The sequence below is a fragment of the Myripristis murdjan genome, chromosome 23 (assembly GCF_902150065.1).
Source record: "Myripristis murdjan chromosome 23, fMyrMur1.1, whole genome shotgun sequence".
Taxonomy (NCBI): Eukaryota; Metazoa; Chordata; class Actinopteri; order Holocentriformes; family Holocentridae; genus Myripristis; species Myripristis murdjan.
In genome coordinates this window covers 12,760,385-12,777,191 of record NC_044002.1, presented here as the reverse complement: position 1 = coordinate 12,777,191, position 16,807 = coordinate 12,760,385, and the positions used below count along the sequence as shown (strand labels likewise).

The 16,807-nt window shown below is 41.1% G+C and overlaps 1 protein-coding gene across 1 annotated transcript in view; it reads right to left on the bottom strand.

Moving 5' to 3' along the window:
- Nucleotides 1-12,118, bottom strand: part of adipor2 (adiponectin receptor 2) — a 39,151-nt gene extending 27,033 nt beyond the window's left edge. Inside the window, exon 1 of the mRNA XM_030045479.1 lies at nt 11,995-12,118. The gene's annotated coding sequence lies outside the window, so the exon portion shown is untranslated. The remainder of the gene's footprint in view (nt 1-11,994) is intronic.
- Nucleotides 12,119-16,807: the final 4,689 nt, after the last annotated feature.

The window sequence follows — 16,807 nt, the reverse complement described above, 5'->3', positions numbered from 1 at the left end:
GCGGCCATATTCAGTCACACACGCAGCTCGCCCTCCTCCTTCATCACAGGATTACTAAGATGCAGTGTCTATTTGTGGGCTTATATTGTAAGAGGCACCACAGTATTAATGATATCTCCCTGTCTTAACTTAGTGTTGGCTTTTGGCATTTAGCTGACAATTTGACTTAACTCTGCTGCTGTTCTATCATCAACATCTCAGGATGACACCTTTATAAAGAGTCTTTGAGAAGCAAATGAACCAATAAGATGGGGATGTGAGCCCTCCCAGCACCAGCACAAGTGTGAGGCATGCATGTTTATCTCCATCACCGAGACGTTCAACTGACACTGTCATTCAGAAGTACTTTGGCTGAGAGAAGAAACAGGGGTTCAGCTTCTTGTTCAAGGATATTTCAGCAGGATATTAATGGCTATTAATGACCATTGAAGGGATCAAACCAGTGACCTTTCAGTTAAAGGACTTTCTCTCTGCCCACAAGGCCACCCTGCAGTTTTCACATTGTGTCCTGTGTGCGTGTTGTGAGGTGTATCATTGAACTGCCCTGAAATGAATGAGCTCCTAGGGGACAAACACATTTTTCTTGTTTTCTCTCGTAAATAAAGGAGTGAATTTAACGTATGCGGTGCTGGCTTGGTGTGACACCACTCTCTCAGCGATTTAATGTCCTGCCGGGACGGCTGTTGTGTGTAACATCTAAAGGTTAAGCTTAACATGCACGTCTGTAAAACACATGCACGGTCATTTATTCAGGAATGTCATCCACACAGGCATGTGCATGCGTCCTGCTTTCATTCATGCGATTTCTTTTTCTCTCAGACACACACACACACCCACACCCACACATATACACAAGGACAGCTGACGTCACACTAAAGCGGTGTATGGAGTCATTCATTGTCACAGTGGAGCGGTGGTTCCAAAAATCAATCCTGGCAACTGACAGACCCAACAGGGACTGATCTGAAACACACATCAAGTAAAAGAGGGAAAGAAAAACCAGAAAGAAAATGTTAATGGGAATTGATCTACTCTCTAGTTTTTTGTCTCTCCCTCCCTCTCTCTCTGGGGAGAGCGTGAGAGGCAAAGCTGTTCTAAGATGCAGGTGTAAAATGTGGAACTAGAATTTAAAAAAAAAAAAAAAAAACATATGGAAGTATCTGTAAGTGTCTGGTTTATTGAAGTAAGGACTGGTGATGCAAAATAGTTTAGGTGACTTTTCTCTATTTGTCAGCTGCTACAACAGCGTGCAACTGCGTCTGTAGTGATGACTGCATGTCTCCAAAACATGTTCACAAATATGTGGGTGGCATTCTGACACGGTAAAGTAAGCCCGACAATAAGGGGGAAAAAAACATTCTGCAATTATTTTGACAGATATTGCAATTGCAGTATGAAAACAGCAGCTTCTGCAATTTAGATGCTGCATTTGGCCACAATGCAATTTCAATTCATTGCTCAGCCCTAGAATAAAGCACTAAAGCAATTGCTAATTCAGACACTTGGTTATATGTTATATATGAAAGTTATACCATGCACTGGAGTACAATAATTATGCTCATGTTTAACATGAAGGTGGGAGGTAATGACAGGAAACGTAAATGATGGTTATGGTGAATTCTGGGATGCAGAATATTATTTCCTTCCCTGCGGGGTGACCCAAAACTGCTGTGTGGATGTAATGAATATGAGGTGGGTCATCTGGTGCAGGGAGCTGGGGGAGTGACAATGTGTTTTATGAGGAAGTTCACTGCAGAGGAAGCAGTGGACAGAAGTGGGTGAAAGTAGCACTTCTGCTAAATGTAGAGAGAAACAGATAAAAGACAAAGAGAGGGGCATGCATGGAAAGGAAAACACAAGAGGAGTATAATAGTGGAAGAAGGGAAAGTGAGAGACAAGAGGTATGTGGAGGAATGACAGAAGGTATGACTCACTGAACCTGCCTGGAGGCATCATCTGAATATGTCAGACATGCAACTATGCCTGGTGACTGTGTGTGTGTGTGTGTGTGTGTGTGTGTGTGTGTGTGTGTGTGTGTGTGTGTGTGTGTGTGTGTGTACAAATGTCACGCTCAGCAGTAGATCATCGTTTGTGTGACTGAATTTCTTGGTTTTGCATTCAGCAGAAAACAAATATAGGGCAAAGAGCAAACTATAGTACAATAACTGTATTGTCTATAGTATAATAACAACCAGTCCATAAACAAACGCATGTCCCCCACTGACACATGTTTTGTTTAAATTTAATAAAATGTGAGTTATAAAAAATATATTTAAATTAAAAAAAAATAAATAAAAGTTGCTTTTTTCTAACCGACTGCAGCTCAATTCTACACTTTTCTAACCGAGTCAGAAAGACAGCTGAAAAGGAGAGGATAAAGAGGAGAGAGACGGAAATGGAGAGAGAGAGAAGAAGCCAATCATAAATAGACAGGTAGACTATAGACAGAGGGCAGAGGGGAAATGACGAGGAATCTTGAATTACAAACTTCCATCATAGGAAGTTTTTTCCATCCTCGTTTATCTGGTACAGCTGATATTTTCCCTACTTTCTAAAGTATATCCCAGTGTCTCTGCTCTCTGTCTTCTCAAGTCAAACACTGAAATGACAAAAGGCACGTGGTAGCCAAGTGCAGGGTGTATTTGTGCTCGTGTGCTTCTATTGTGAATGTGTGGCTTTCATCCAACACACCCTTTTCCCTACAATGTGTGCGCATTGTCTGCATGTCATTTTGTCACACAGGGCCCATGGCCTTTCACCTGCTGTCAGTATTCTCTTGCTTTCATTCACTCATTTTCTTTTTCTCTCACACACATGCACATACACATTCACATACACACACAGCGTTGGGTATCGTTTGGATTTTAATATCTGCTCATCGATTCCTGTTCTTATCGATTCTCGACTCTGATTCTTTAACGGGTAGGGTCAGAACAGGTTACATGCTAATTTTATAGAAAAAAACTTTGATTTAAAAAATAAACTGGTAATTTGGTATTATTCAGTAATAATCCATTTCAAACCCGTCGAAGTGACAACATGGTGTTACAGTTTAGGGAGCTGTGACCCATATGGGTGCTGCCGAGACAGAGGTATAGCACCAGTAAGAGCACCAGTTTGTATTAGCTTAGTAGACAGGAAGACATGCATGCATTCACTCGCATGCAGACTCGCACTGCAGACGGAAACAGGAACTTTCCTCTTCTTCATTGGTTTTACTGGCAGACTACAAACCGACATTAAGGCTGCATGACGCCACCATGAAAACAGAAACTAGCACGTGATTTTTTAAAAGATCAACCAGCAGAATTGAAATTATCTTAATGATTCTTTTGGAAATTTAAATTTTGGAACCAGTTCTCATTGCCCAACCCTACACACACACACACACACACACACACACACACACACACACACACACACACACACACACACACAAAACAAGCACTCACGGAGACATACACAGGGGTGCTGTGCACAAATATGGAAGCATCTGCTTTTCTCACTTTCACACAGTCACACATACACACACATATGCACATATGTAAGGGGTGAGCTAGAAAAAAAAAAACAGGTACTAGCACTCCTATTCAAAGAACTGGTGAAAAACCCCTTTGTTTGAGCTATCAATCCCAATGAAGACGGCTGTCAAAAATGGCTATTTACATAAGGACCAAGTCCAACAACAGAACTAATCTAACTTGTAATTAACACCAGGCATCAGGCAAATGTTCAATCAATCTGACAGGTTTACTAGCCAATTAAGCAGATTCAACCAGGCTTTTCAAAACATGTCTTTTCTCTAATTTCTCTTCTAAATTTGTCTTCTGTGGGTATGATATTATATTGGGTGGTGAAATTTGAACACTGGTTGATAAAGTTTCTCAGCATGAAATCATATTCAACACCAGCAGCCCCACCAGACACCCCACAACTGGGATGTTACCCCCATCCCTCAGCATGCATATCACTGATCTGACCCCGGATGTGCCCTTGGCCTCTTCCGTGACACCCCACCTGGTTTCTCAGGTTAGACCGTCACTGAGGGCCTGAGAAAGTAAGAAAACCTGTTTTTCATGATGACTATTAGTAAAAACTGGCTCACACTGATCTCTATCTCTGCCTTACACAGGGAAGTTATTTGCACTCTGAAGTAGGAACATAGGAACAAGAGACTGTTTTTCACAGCTGAATGGTCAGGCCGACCCAACCATGACTGCTTGCATCAAATTTTAAGCAAACCTTTGAAAAAATAAAATGTGAATCTGGTGCATTTCCAGCAGTGGAGTTAAGGTGAAAAGATTTGCTTCCCGAGCGTAGCTATGTTAGAAAACATCCCAGAGAAAAAGAGTCCTTATCATTATTTATTCAACAAATGTGTTCCCAGCACTATTTAGGACCATGTGCTGACTGCATTTCTTCACTGACAAAAAAACCGTTCCACCTCAAGTTGAGTGCTTTAAAATCTTTTTGCGATGGTAAAGAAATGTTATAGAAATCTGCCCTTGCCATTGGGCCCCTCTAGTCAAATACATTATAATTTGCATACAGATATTTGTATAGAAACCTAGGTGATGTGATGATGACTTGAACAGACAACGCACAGTCAGCAGCATAAGCACTTGGGCAGGGAACTGATGTTGTTTTGCCGTTGATTTAACATGGGTATCCCCTGTGAAAACACTTTGCACATTGCCCTTCGAGCGACACGTCAAAGTTGGACGTGGCTCTTCACCTACTATCACATATCTGTCTCCCTCTCCTGCCACTACTGATATCAGTATTGGATGGACACAAATAACTCTGACACCATTAGAAAAGTAAGGCTGTGGGTGAGAGTCTCCCTAACATATGTGCCACTCACACATGCACTGCAACCCTGAATCTTGGCATTACCCGGAGGAGCTGTATGTGAGAACGCAAATGTCCGAATCAGCTGGACCAAACTTTGTGCCACCTCCCCGGTACAAAATCTGTGTAACGTCCATCTGAGCCTGTGTGTGAACTGAGCAGGTCAGGAGAATTCACAGAAAGCAAGTGGGTGAGTTGATGACCTTTCTAACATGCGACTATGAGTTGTAAACAAATCACCGCCATTTCCGCAGCATACTTTTTGTGTCACGTACTGCCTCCTGCCCACTCTACAAAGTCGTCACCTCTTGCCTAAACTAGACAAAGTATTTCCAGTGGGTGAGAACACATCTGACACTGACAGTCTCCTGCTGTGTGCCAAACGTGTGACAGGGCACCTCGAGACAATGTCCAAAGTTCATATGAGAAAACAGCTCTATGTCATGTAGTTACAAAGGTGTAATCAAAATCTTATCAATACTGCCAATGAAACTAGATATCATCTTCTATTTCCCATTATGTAATATCATGACGTGGAGCAAATATCTTTTCCTGGCTTCAAAAGCTGCATTACAGCAAAGAAATGTAATAGTCTGAAATTATGTCTAAAGTGCAGATTTATTATTGTCTTAAACTTGTTGGCTTATCAACAACTTGTTGGCTTATCAACAACATCAACAAGACTTATCTTCTCTTGTAAAACTGTCAATTTCTGCAATCTCTGGCTACCTTCCAACAAAATTATTAGAAGTTTTATCCAACATGTAACACTCATGTCTATCACTTTGTTTTATTTTAGTCTTTCTGCACTTTAGTATTTTGTGCCTGCTAGGCAAATTAACCTTTTGTACTGAAGTGGTTTCAAACTGAACTGATTCTAACCTGTTGACTTTTGTGGATAAAAAACTTTTTCTTAACTTGTGATCTTACCTATTACTAAATGGATGAATATACCATTTTGAGTGGAGTTCATCACTTAATATCTCATCCAACACAACATCCAACCTGTAAAATTATACAGTTTTGTCAACCACAGCCTTGAGTGTGTTATCATCCTTTTTGTGTTTTGCTTCTGGCCTATCACCATGTTTCTTTTAACAAATTGTGGATTTTATCACCGTGGAGTTAAATTCTTCACTTGGTGGTTCAGCTCAGTCCACTGTGGTGTGTGTGTTCCTGTGGATAGGCCTCCTTTTGTACTTGGGGTAGCATTACAATGATGTGAACCTGCTGTTCAAACCACATGACTCATTACAACATTCACTGTGCCTGCCTATGACGTCGCCCTCAGATCTGCACCTAAACACTACCACACACACACACACACACACACACACACACACACACACACACACACACACACACACACACACACACACACACCTTAACATAACATTACTGAACAATGCACCTGAGTATTCAAAAGTTTACTTGAGAGACAATATTTTTCTAATCAAACCCTATTAGGTTTCATCAAAAAACAGGCTAACTCAGTGAAAACAGGGTCATTATAATTATTTGCCAGTTTTACTTGGCTCTCACAGCCTGCATCATCCTGAAAACAGGCAAACAGTCAAACCAGAGAATCACTCCTTTTGGTTGTTTCATTTGCTTAATTATCAGAGAAGGCATTTATACTACTCAGTATCTCACATGAGAATGAGGTGAATTTAAAAAAAAAAAAAAGAAAGAAAAAAGAAAAAAAGACAGAAAAATTAAACATTGAACAATGATTTGTATAGTTAAAAATTATTTTTCCCTCCTCACATCATCTTCCAACCCCCAAATATTATCTTGTGACTCCTTGGGGGTTCCCCAACTTGGAAAACTCCTGATCTAATATGAGACTGGAAAATAATGTCACACGATTCTTCCCTTATGCACAGTGGTTGATCTAATCATTATAACATCACTGATAAGTATGAATTACATGCACCGTATCTCTGTTACTCACGCACAAACAAAAATTAACATACATAATGTAGCACATGCTGGTTCTGAGATATCTAGAGTCTGTGTGTGTGTGTGTGTGTGTGTGTGTGTGTGTGTGTGTGTGTGTGTGTGTGTGTGTGTGTGTGTGTCTCCAGCCCCCAGTGACCCCTCTGTCCTGGTACAGCAGTGAGTTACTGATAAAGCTGCCAGCAGTCTTATGATGGAAACAGCCAAACAAAGGGAGCCAGTGTTGGAAATACGTCGTCTTGTTCTCTCGTACACACACACATACACACACTAGCGGCCACATAATACAGTTACACACAAATGTACGCACACATCTACATACATTAGGGCTTGATTTGGTTCAGTTCACTTCCATTTCAGTCAATTCAGGAAACAGATTTTATTTTGAGTTCAACAACTGGAAATATAACAACGTGGTTCTATTCAGTCTCTAACTGAATGAACATCATTATATCATCATCATGTGAAATCCTGCATTAAATTGCACTCTGAATGAACTGCAATCGAACTGTTTCCAACGATGGAGTGCACATGAAAAGATGTAATAGGATAATAATAGATACTTGATCAGCTTATGCAATAATTTAATTGTATGGGGCTACATTTCCCAAAACCACCCCCACGCTAATATAGTCCTAATATCATCACAAGACAAAGGACAAAGATGATGAGAGAGCACGTAGGTACATTTGGGAAACCATGCACCCTCAACGCGCGCGCACACACACACACACACACACACACACACACACACACACACACACACGTATAAGAATAGGTCACATTCAAATGTCCTTCTCACCAGCAGTGGGGCCAGAAGAGAAACCAGCCTCTTTGTTATTGACCCTGTTTGGTTTTACATGGAACAAATGTGTTCCTCTACACACTCTTTCACTCTCGTAGACACAGACACACATACACGACCACGAAACCTCTCGAAAACCGTATCACACACATTTTACAGAAAACCACACAGCCCAAAAGCTCACAAATCCACATGAGACCTAAAGCTAAAGCTAAATGGCTGGCAGTATATGATGGCACTACCAGGTTACCAGCTCTCACTACTTCACAGTGTGTTGGCTGTCAGAGTTGACATTAGCACATTAGCAATGTGATATACAGATTCATAAGTGAATTTTTTTTGCCCGGTCTGTTTCTCTATATATAACTGTGAAAGCAACTCAAGCAAATTTGTCAAAATATGGAAATGCTTAGAGCACGTTTACCAACATACCAACACTTCCCAGAAAATTCAGGAATACTTCTAGGTCAACAGCTCAGACCACATCTAATTTGAAAATGTCTAGGTTACCTCTAAAGCAGAGTGTATCCATCCCATACTAACTCAAATCAAAGACGCTTATTTTGAGACGCTGGTGTGCCTGTGAGCCACCCACCACCTCAATGAAAGGCAAGACACAGACCACAACCCGGTCAGTGCACTGCTGGCTTTGCTGTTGAACAGCTGTTTTCAAGCACAGGGTGGGAACCCAAAGGTGGGTAACATTCAGATAAAAATAGGACCCTCGCATGTTCTGGAGAAAATGGTACCAAAGCTGCTGACTATGCTATGTTATGATGTCAGTGACCTTCCTTGTTTCTGCAATGTGAGATACGCGGAATGAAACACAGCACAACGTTACAAATCATGAACTACTGTTAGGTTATTGTTAACCCATTTTATGTTGAATGTTGTTCAGGAGCCTAAACATGAAGCAAGGGTTTTCAAACTTTTCTTCTCAGCCCCGGTGAGAGTGGGTAATTGGACTGGGGCCTTTAAGTAAGTAAGGTAGACACATCAGCCACAGCCAAAATTTACCAATATTTGCCTGGATTTAATTTCCCACCTTGTCCTTAAGAGATATTACTAGGATGTGGGAAAAGACTGCATGATGTGATGCGTCTACACACACACACACACACACACACACACACACACACTCATCCATCCATATAGAGCCTACCCAGTCACGCAGCCTGCACATTCACATTTTTGCATTTACAATAAGACTCACAAAATATGTATGCAAACTTATTTGTGTTCGAATGCACATTTGTGCACACATGCATATGTACAATGCACAAAATTAATCTGTTAACACATTGGAGAGGTGAAATCCTTACTCAGACTATTGGCAAAGTGATCTCCTCATAACAGGCTTATAGCTGGGCCCATTGCCAGTGTTGATACGTGTGTGTGTGTGTGTGTGTGTGTGTGTGTATGCTCACTTAGGCAACAACAAAACAACATAAACCACCAAGGAGAAAGCTGCATTAAGTTCTTTTTGTTTCACAACACACTGCACACGCACACACAGCCTGCTTTGAGTGGTGAGAGAAGGAGAAAAAGCAAAACAGGGGGAGACAAGAAGGCAGACTATAAAAGAGAGAGTGAGGCAGCTTCGCTCCCATATGATCAATCAATTTTGCAATGACAGTTCTCTACTATTCTTGGAAACTATGTTTAGCTGCTCTCTTGCCTGGCACACTGTCAAAGACTGACTTCATTATACATTACGCTCTCTAGAAATTCATATTTCCTGTAAAATTATGACGTATGGCTCTAGAGCCATGTTTCTTTGTCTAGCAGTGTGGGAGCCAGTGCACTAATCAACTCAGCGTATGAAATTTAAAGATTCATTCTTTGTTAAATTCCAAATCAATACCAAGAGTAAGACATTACTGCAAGTTTCCAAGGTAGCTGATCAGTCACCAGCAGTTAGTGGCAACCGTCCCTCACAAACATGAATAGAAAAAAAAATGTAAAAGCATACACAGCAGTAAATGAGAATTGCAAAAGAATGGAACTGATTATCAGAACATTTCAGTGGGGTCCATATTTTGAACAGTGTTTACTTCATTAACAACGCTGGATTAAGTATGTTTGTTTTATTTTTAAACTGAGCAGTTTTTGAAACTTGCCCCAGTGCCATGATAGGTAACATTAAAAATGTAGCCAAATGCTTAGCTAGCTAATATCAAGAAACGTGGACAACTGACAGGAAAACAAAAATCTGACTTTTTCTCGGTCCATGCCCATCCAAACCCTGCGTCGTCTACATCAGACAGCAACGATACTGAGAAACGAATCTAAACCAAATGAGTCTCCCCAGCCTGCAAGGCAGTTTAAATCAGCTTGGCTTCAGGAGTTCCTCTGGTTATGTTATGACAAGGAGGCAATGCACTGCACCTTTTGTGCTCAAGGAGGCATTACATATTTGCAGTATTTATGTTTCTCTGTTATTTTTCTGCTGTTATCATGATACATAAGAAAGTGCAGAAGACAATGCAGACAACAGCAGACTCCACAAACAGGGAAGAGAAAAGGCAGAGTGAGGCAGCCCTAGGAGAACAGTGAAACACATACAGAGTAAGTGTGGACATGACATATATTTTAAATTATTTTCACATTGGATGTTTTTTTTTTTTGTTTTTTTTTTTTTTTTTTTGTCTGGAGCCCAGTATTTACAGATCATGCTCTTAAGTTTCTTTAGTTGCTAAGGAGCTAATACACCCTTGTAACAAACCATACTGTAAAGCCCTGAGGGGTCAAACCTGAACTAGAGAACAGGAATTAAAACACAGGGTGTGTGTCGACATACATGTTGCCTGAAATAACTGTGGTCTAATCTCTTGCTCGGGGAAGGTTCGGAATGTGTTTTGTTCTTATAAAGTTTGCCTTCAGCACAAATAGGCTATCAGCTACACAGCCCATAAAATATTTATACAATGACCTCATGCTTTCTGGCAAACTGAATAGTCAGAAGTGCACTGAAAAGGGAAGGGCATGGGTGCATTCAGTGCAGCTAAAACCTTGAAGTTAGCCTCAGAAATGAATTAAAGTGATCAGAATGAAAAATAAGCCATCAGGCAAGTGCTTGTAAATTTTAACTGCAGTGGCAGCAGGTTTGTACACAGTATTAGCCAATCTGGCTGGTAATTACATATTGTTCAGCAGTCCTATTTACTCTAACAGAAAAGTGTCTGGTGAAATAGTGAAAATATTAGGATAATGATAAAAAAAAAAAGGTTATTCCTTCCGCTCATAGTTATGAAACCGCACAATTCACTACCATAATCAACACAATTACTGTGGACTAGTTCTGCAAAATATGTATTTAATGACCTCTGAGAATAGTCAGGTATAAAGCAAAAGGGTAGGGCTGAGATTAGATAAACTTGTGATCTTTGGGATTATAAAAAGGATATCACCATAATCAAAATTGACTTTAGGCTACTAAAGGAAGCATCACAAAATGATAAGATCGACAGATAGGAGCTTTGGCTAATTTAGATAAAAAAGAAATGACTAAACAGAATTGTAAACTGGCAGATCTGAACTTTAGAGTAGCCACATGTTAGAGAAAATGATCCCTTGATCCCCAGAACGTATTATAGAGCTGAATGGAGAATTGGAAGAGGTGCGCTCCAAGGTAATGTTATTCTATGATTTCTCAACCATTCGCGTAGAAAAACAAATACATTGGAGCGCACAAAAAAGGGCAGCAAAAGCGTTCACAATAGCCTGTGCTCTGTGTGTCTGTGTGTGTGCACAGCAAGCAAGCAAGACAAAGAAACCCCAAAACTCCAGGCAGAGTAGCATCCTTGTTGACAGGGACAATTCAACCCAAAATACACACCAAGGACCACTTCTGTTTACAGAGACGGTTGTCACCCTAGAAGCAAAAACATTTCGCTAAATATTTTACCAAGACTGTGCTGGCAAACAAACAAACAAAAAAAAAAAAGACTGTGACCCATCGACAGGCAGTGGGGATGGTTTGTTTACACCGAGCTAGCGATCCGGCTAGTCCGCTAACATAGCAGCCACATCCGAAAGAAGCCAGACAACTCTTTTGTTGAGCCTGTGTGTACACTGACAGCTTCCCACATCAACACACCTGCCTTTACAAAAACCCAATACCACCTCCATACATGTGAAAATGCCCCGCCGAGGAAGAACAGAGGTGTGCTTTCCTCCTGCCTAGCTACCACTGGCTAGCAGATTACGCTCCTCTGTTGTTTTGACAGCCAGAATTAGCCGGATAGCAAAGCTGCTAGCTGGCAGGTTAACGAAAAGCGGGACGCTGGCAAAGTCCCAGGCGAAAATGAAGTCCGAAACAAGAAAGCGAACACAACAAAGGGTCCCTACAGAGCACACGGTCAGCTGGGTTTATTCACCTGGTCCCCTGTCGCCTGAAGTCGGCTCTGTCCTGCGGGGTTATGTGTTGTAGTATCGCCAAAGAGTTGCGGACGCCTGGCCGTTCCCCGCCGCTGTCTGCTGCCTTCTGAAGCCAGAGCAGACTGGACTCGCGACGTTGGAGCCAATCTGCGCGTGACGCCCCTCGCATGAGCGCCAGGCAGCCAATCCGATCGCTCGCACGGCAACAGCTGACCAATGTGTGTGTGGGTGGAGGGGGGGGGGACCAGGACTCAGGAACAGGAAGAGACATTTCACAAGTTTAGTCAACACCTATATTTTGGGAGTTGTAGTTTCTACTCATTTGGTCAAACTTCTACGGCGTTAAAGTGATTTCTCTTCTCTTTCTTAAATGCAAAATCAGGCAAAAATAACCAGGAGAGAGCAACATTATCCATATAAAGGAGCACTGGAAGGATGCCAGCTTACAAAAATGAATTGTCATAAACATTTATACATTTACATACAGTATATAAGGGCCTAAAAATGTCCCCTATTCCACAAAAGACACCTATTACAAACATGTAAGATTCCAAAACATATAGCACCTGTCCCAGTAGTGATAGTAGAAGTAGTGGCAATATTAGCAGTAGTGGCAGTGGTAAGTAGAGATATCAGCTTTCAAAAATGGAGAGAGAAAGCCAGAAATAAAAAAGACAATAAAAGTAGCAGTAGTAAGCCTAATTGTTGTTGTTGTTGTTGAGAATCAGAAATCAGATACTTTATTGATCTCGTAGGGGAAATTGGGTCAGTTGCAGCTGCTCAAATTCTCACCATGAATACACAGGGATATGGCACTGTTGAATTGCTGTCAAGGTGTAAATTATTGCACAGTTAAATGGTTAAATACACAGTTAAACAGTTACATAGTCTGTTAACTCAGTTGTTGTGTTGGTTTTGGTATCCCTGTTTGTAGAACCTTGCCATATATACACAAAAAAACAACAACTATAAATAAAGCAGTTGTGGATGATATGACAGCGCCACCCTGTTACCACTGCTACCTACTGTAAATGGGATTTGTCAGCATGCTGGGAGCTGGGAGATATAAATGACTCCACGTGTTGTACTCAGAATCACACCATCGTCTGATCACCCGCTCTCCTGGCATGGAACAACCTGCCTGCTCCAGTCTTGGGTGTGCTCTGCCAGAACACACACACACACACACACACACACACACACACACACACATACACACACACCCTGTTGGACTGCAATTACAGCCACCAGTGATTGCATGTAAATGGATTTATTGTGATGCAAGGCTGGGTCAGCGGGGTGTGTTGGTACAGCAAGGTGCCAACGTTAGTCTGGTTAGTCAGATGACAGGTTTGAGGAGCTGTTTCCACACTGCTGAAACAGGTTCAACTGTGTTGCCCAAAAACAAAACAAACAAACAAAAAAAAAAACAGACAGAGCTCAGAATTATCCTGTGGAGCACATGGATGCAGAACGTGTGAACACCAATGCTGGAAAAACACAATTGAAAATCGTTGCTGGGTGTTACTGCGGTGGCCTTCTTGGGCAATCCACTCATCATACTTTACTTGCTTAGGTGGAGTTAATGAACGGTATAAAGGCAGGTGAAATACACATTTTTATTGTGCCGTGACTGAGGTGATATAATAAACTGCTTTACTGCATCAGGGTTTCATTCAGAGCAAGTCCACATAGTTATTTAAGAAATTAAAGTGTGGAAGAGGACCATCACTCATCTGGTTCAAGTGGTTTCAATTTCTCCTCTTGATAATAGTGATGAAAGTTTTTTGATAAAAGTTTTTACTTCCTTGCACTGCATTTCGTTGCTGTTTCCAGTGGTTTATTCAACACACGCAAACCTGAGATTGTTGTCATGCATGTGCAATTTCATCACCACTAAAAACTGAAATGCGGCACAGAGTAAATTAATTTACTCTGTTTTGAAGCTTACCTTTTAATGCCTCTGTGTTTCCAGGATTGTGCCATGGGGCGTTTTTTGTTTTGGGTGCTTTGTGCTCTTGATGCAAGCTGGCTCATAACATCCACTAAACATGCACACAGTGCTGTAAAGAGCCAGTATGGATCGTAGTGAACTGAATTACCACAGACGCGCACAGACATGAACCTACTTGTTAAATTAAAAAATATAGTAAAATATCTCATGCTTAAAGAGTGAGCATGCTTGTATTTTTCTGTATTATGCAGCTTTGTGAAGAAGTTAAGTCAAGGTTTTTTTTTTCTTACAGTAAATCAGTTAACCTGGTTGGCACACGCGCACACACACACACACACACGTGTGCACACACAACCTGAGCACTTACACACATCATTACCAGCCAATGAACCCTAACCCTAACCCTAACCCTAACCATCTACCTTGACATGTCTGCTAGACAAACCATCCAACATCTTGTCTCAGTCTGGGTAAGTCGTAAAAACAGGATTTTTGCTCTACCACACATTTTTTTCCAACACATTTGCCCTAAAAATTTTCTTTAACTTTCTATGACATTTACTTTAATTGTCATTTTTCTGTGCACATTCCTTCAGGGTTAGAGAATATGGTAACAGTCATGGTAAACAGAAAGGGTGATAGTGAGATAGCCATCAGAAATGGAAACTAGATAATCCAGCTCCGCGGTCAACTTGTCATTTGTCAATATGACTGTGTGCTCACGTCATGCGCTGCATTATCGTCTACAACTGTCAGTTAAGTGTTTACAAAATGAGTCAGTATCTCATGAGGGAAATATGAAAACACAAAGTTTGATAACCACATATCCTCTGGCAGCTTGTTCAAAAAAGACATGGCCCGTTGGTGTTCAGTGACTTTTCACCTACTTTTTCTTTACCTGTGAATCTAGCGAGGAAATCTAGAGGACCTTCAACTGTATGCAGCTCCAGTAAACAGATGGCGACGGGAACACCAAAGTTGGCAGAATGTCATGGTTTGTTTGCACAACCTTGATTCATGGTTGCATCATGTTCACATTACTGAGCCGACATTTAAATGTTTCTTTAAGCTTTGATAACACCAACTGCAGCTAAAAAACAAGACCTGGCCTGTAGCTGTGCAGAATATCTGACATATAGAAGATCCAGAGTGTAACATCTGCGCATTGCTGTCTTTTTTCCGCAATTAAACAAAAATAATAACTAAGATGGTAGTATTCCTGTTACCACCTTCCTGTCCAGCATTTGAGATTTCTGTTTTTTGTTTCAGACACAAGAAACCAGATTAAAGATGATCAAATAAGTATTCTCTTTTACTCTGCTTTATTTGTTGTGTGTATGCAGAAAAATTGAATAATTTAAATTGAATTAAATTTTAAAATTACATAATTGAAGAACTACAAATAAAGAGGAAGGCTTTGAAGTCAGTTAGGTCTAATCCAGCTTGCTTTATTAATTTACGTCATTTCCTCCAATTTACAAGAGACATCCCATGCTTCATTGGCCGGTAATGATGTGTGTAAGCGCTCAGGTTGTGTGTGCGCACGTGTGTGTGTGTGTGTGTGTGCGCGTGTGTGTGGGTGAGTGGCTGAGACGCTGGCATCCCTCCAGTTCCCACAGGTCACAACAGGTGCGTCTTACCGCCTGTCAGGCTACATCTGACATCTGGTGTGTGTGTGTGTGTGTGTGTGTGTGTGCATCACATAAGCACCTTATGGCAACTCGAGTGTATGCATGCTTAGTATGGGAGGCCCCGGGGGAAATGACTGTTCTAACCAATCTACACACACCTCACACTCACATCAGACCTACCCTGTTCATAGAGACCCTCAGAAAACTTGAACCATATGAAAAAAGAAAGAAAAAACATGAAGTGGAAACACTAAAGTGTGGTTTCGTTTCACGAGAACACACACAACCGCAGCGACGTTTTAAAACATCTGCTGTTTCCATTCTTGTAGCAGGCTGGTGAACCTACAGACCAGGCTTTAACGGTCTCCTCCTCACGTGCACTTTGATGGTATCGGGCATGTTTAGAAGCAGAGAATCAGATTTTTGGACGCCAAGCAAATGCAACACTTGAGTTAGTAACAGAAACATGTATTTCTATATTGATTTGGCATATGCCCTTGTCAGCATATGCCAAGGTCAGCATTGGTTTGAATGTTGGACTGTGCAATAACTAAAGGCTACAAGTGAATCTGTGTGCTTCAGTGGAGTCTGTTCTGATTTGTCTTGATCCTGACATGCACTGGACAGGCTGCCTGAAGAGGCTCATGCGTATTTTCAAGCATAAAACACAGTTCATAATCTAAATGGCCACAATCTGTCTGCTAGGAATGGGATGGAAACCACAGATGTAGCACTGAAACTGTGGCAACACCCGTGGCGAAAGCAGCCACACCGACACACATAAGGCTGTGACATTAGGGGAATGGTGGGGGGTTTTAAGTGACAAGTGCTCACATGAATACCAACAAAGTGATGAGCTTCAACAACATGAGAGTGAGAGCACAGAAAGCAGAAAGGTGAGAGAAAAATAAATAAAGGAAGAGAAAACAGGCCACAACAAAGGGGCTTCATATGATTTACTGTGTGCATAAATGATGTTAAATGTTCTAATAACCATACAGATGCATAACTGGTAACCCTGTGAAGTCTGGTTTCCCTTGACTTTCCACTTTAGTAGATTCAAAGTTAGAAAAAACATGAATATTTTGTATCTGCTGGTTGTAATGCTTTATTGAAGCTACATCACACTTAAATTGAGTGAAATACTCAAACCCAAGATGGCATTGTTTTATAGCTGCAGCATTACATCAAATAGAAAATATCTATATGTCTTGTGCATCATTTTAT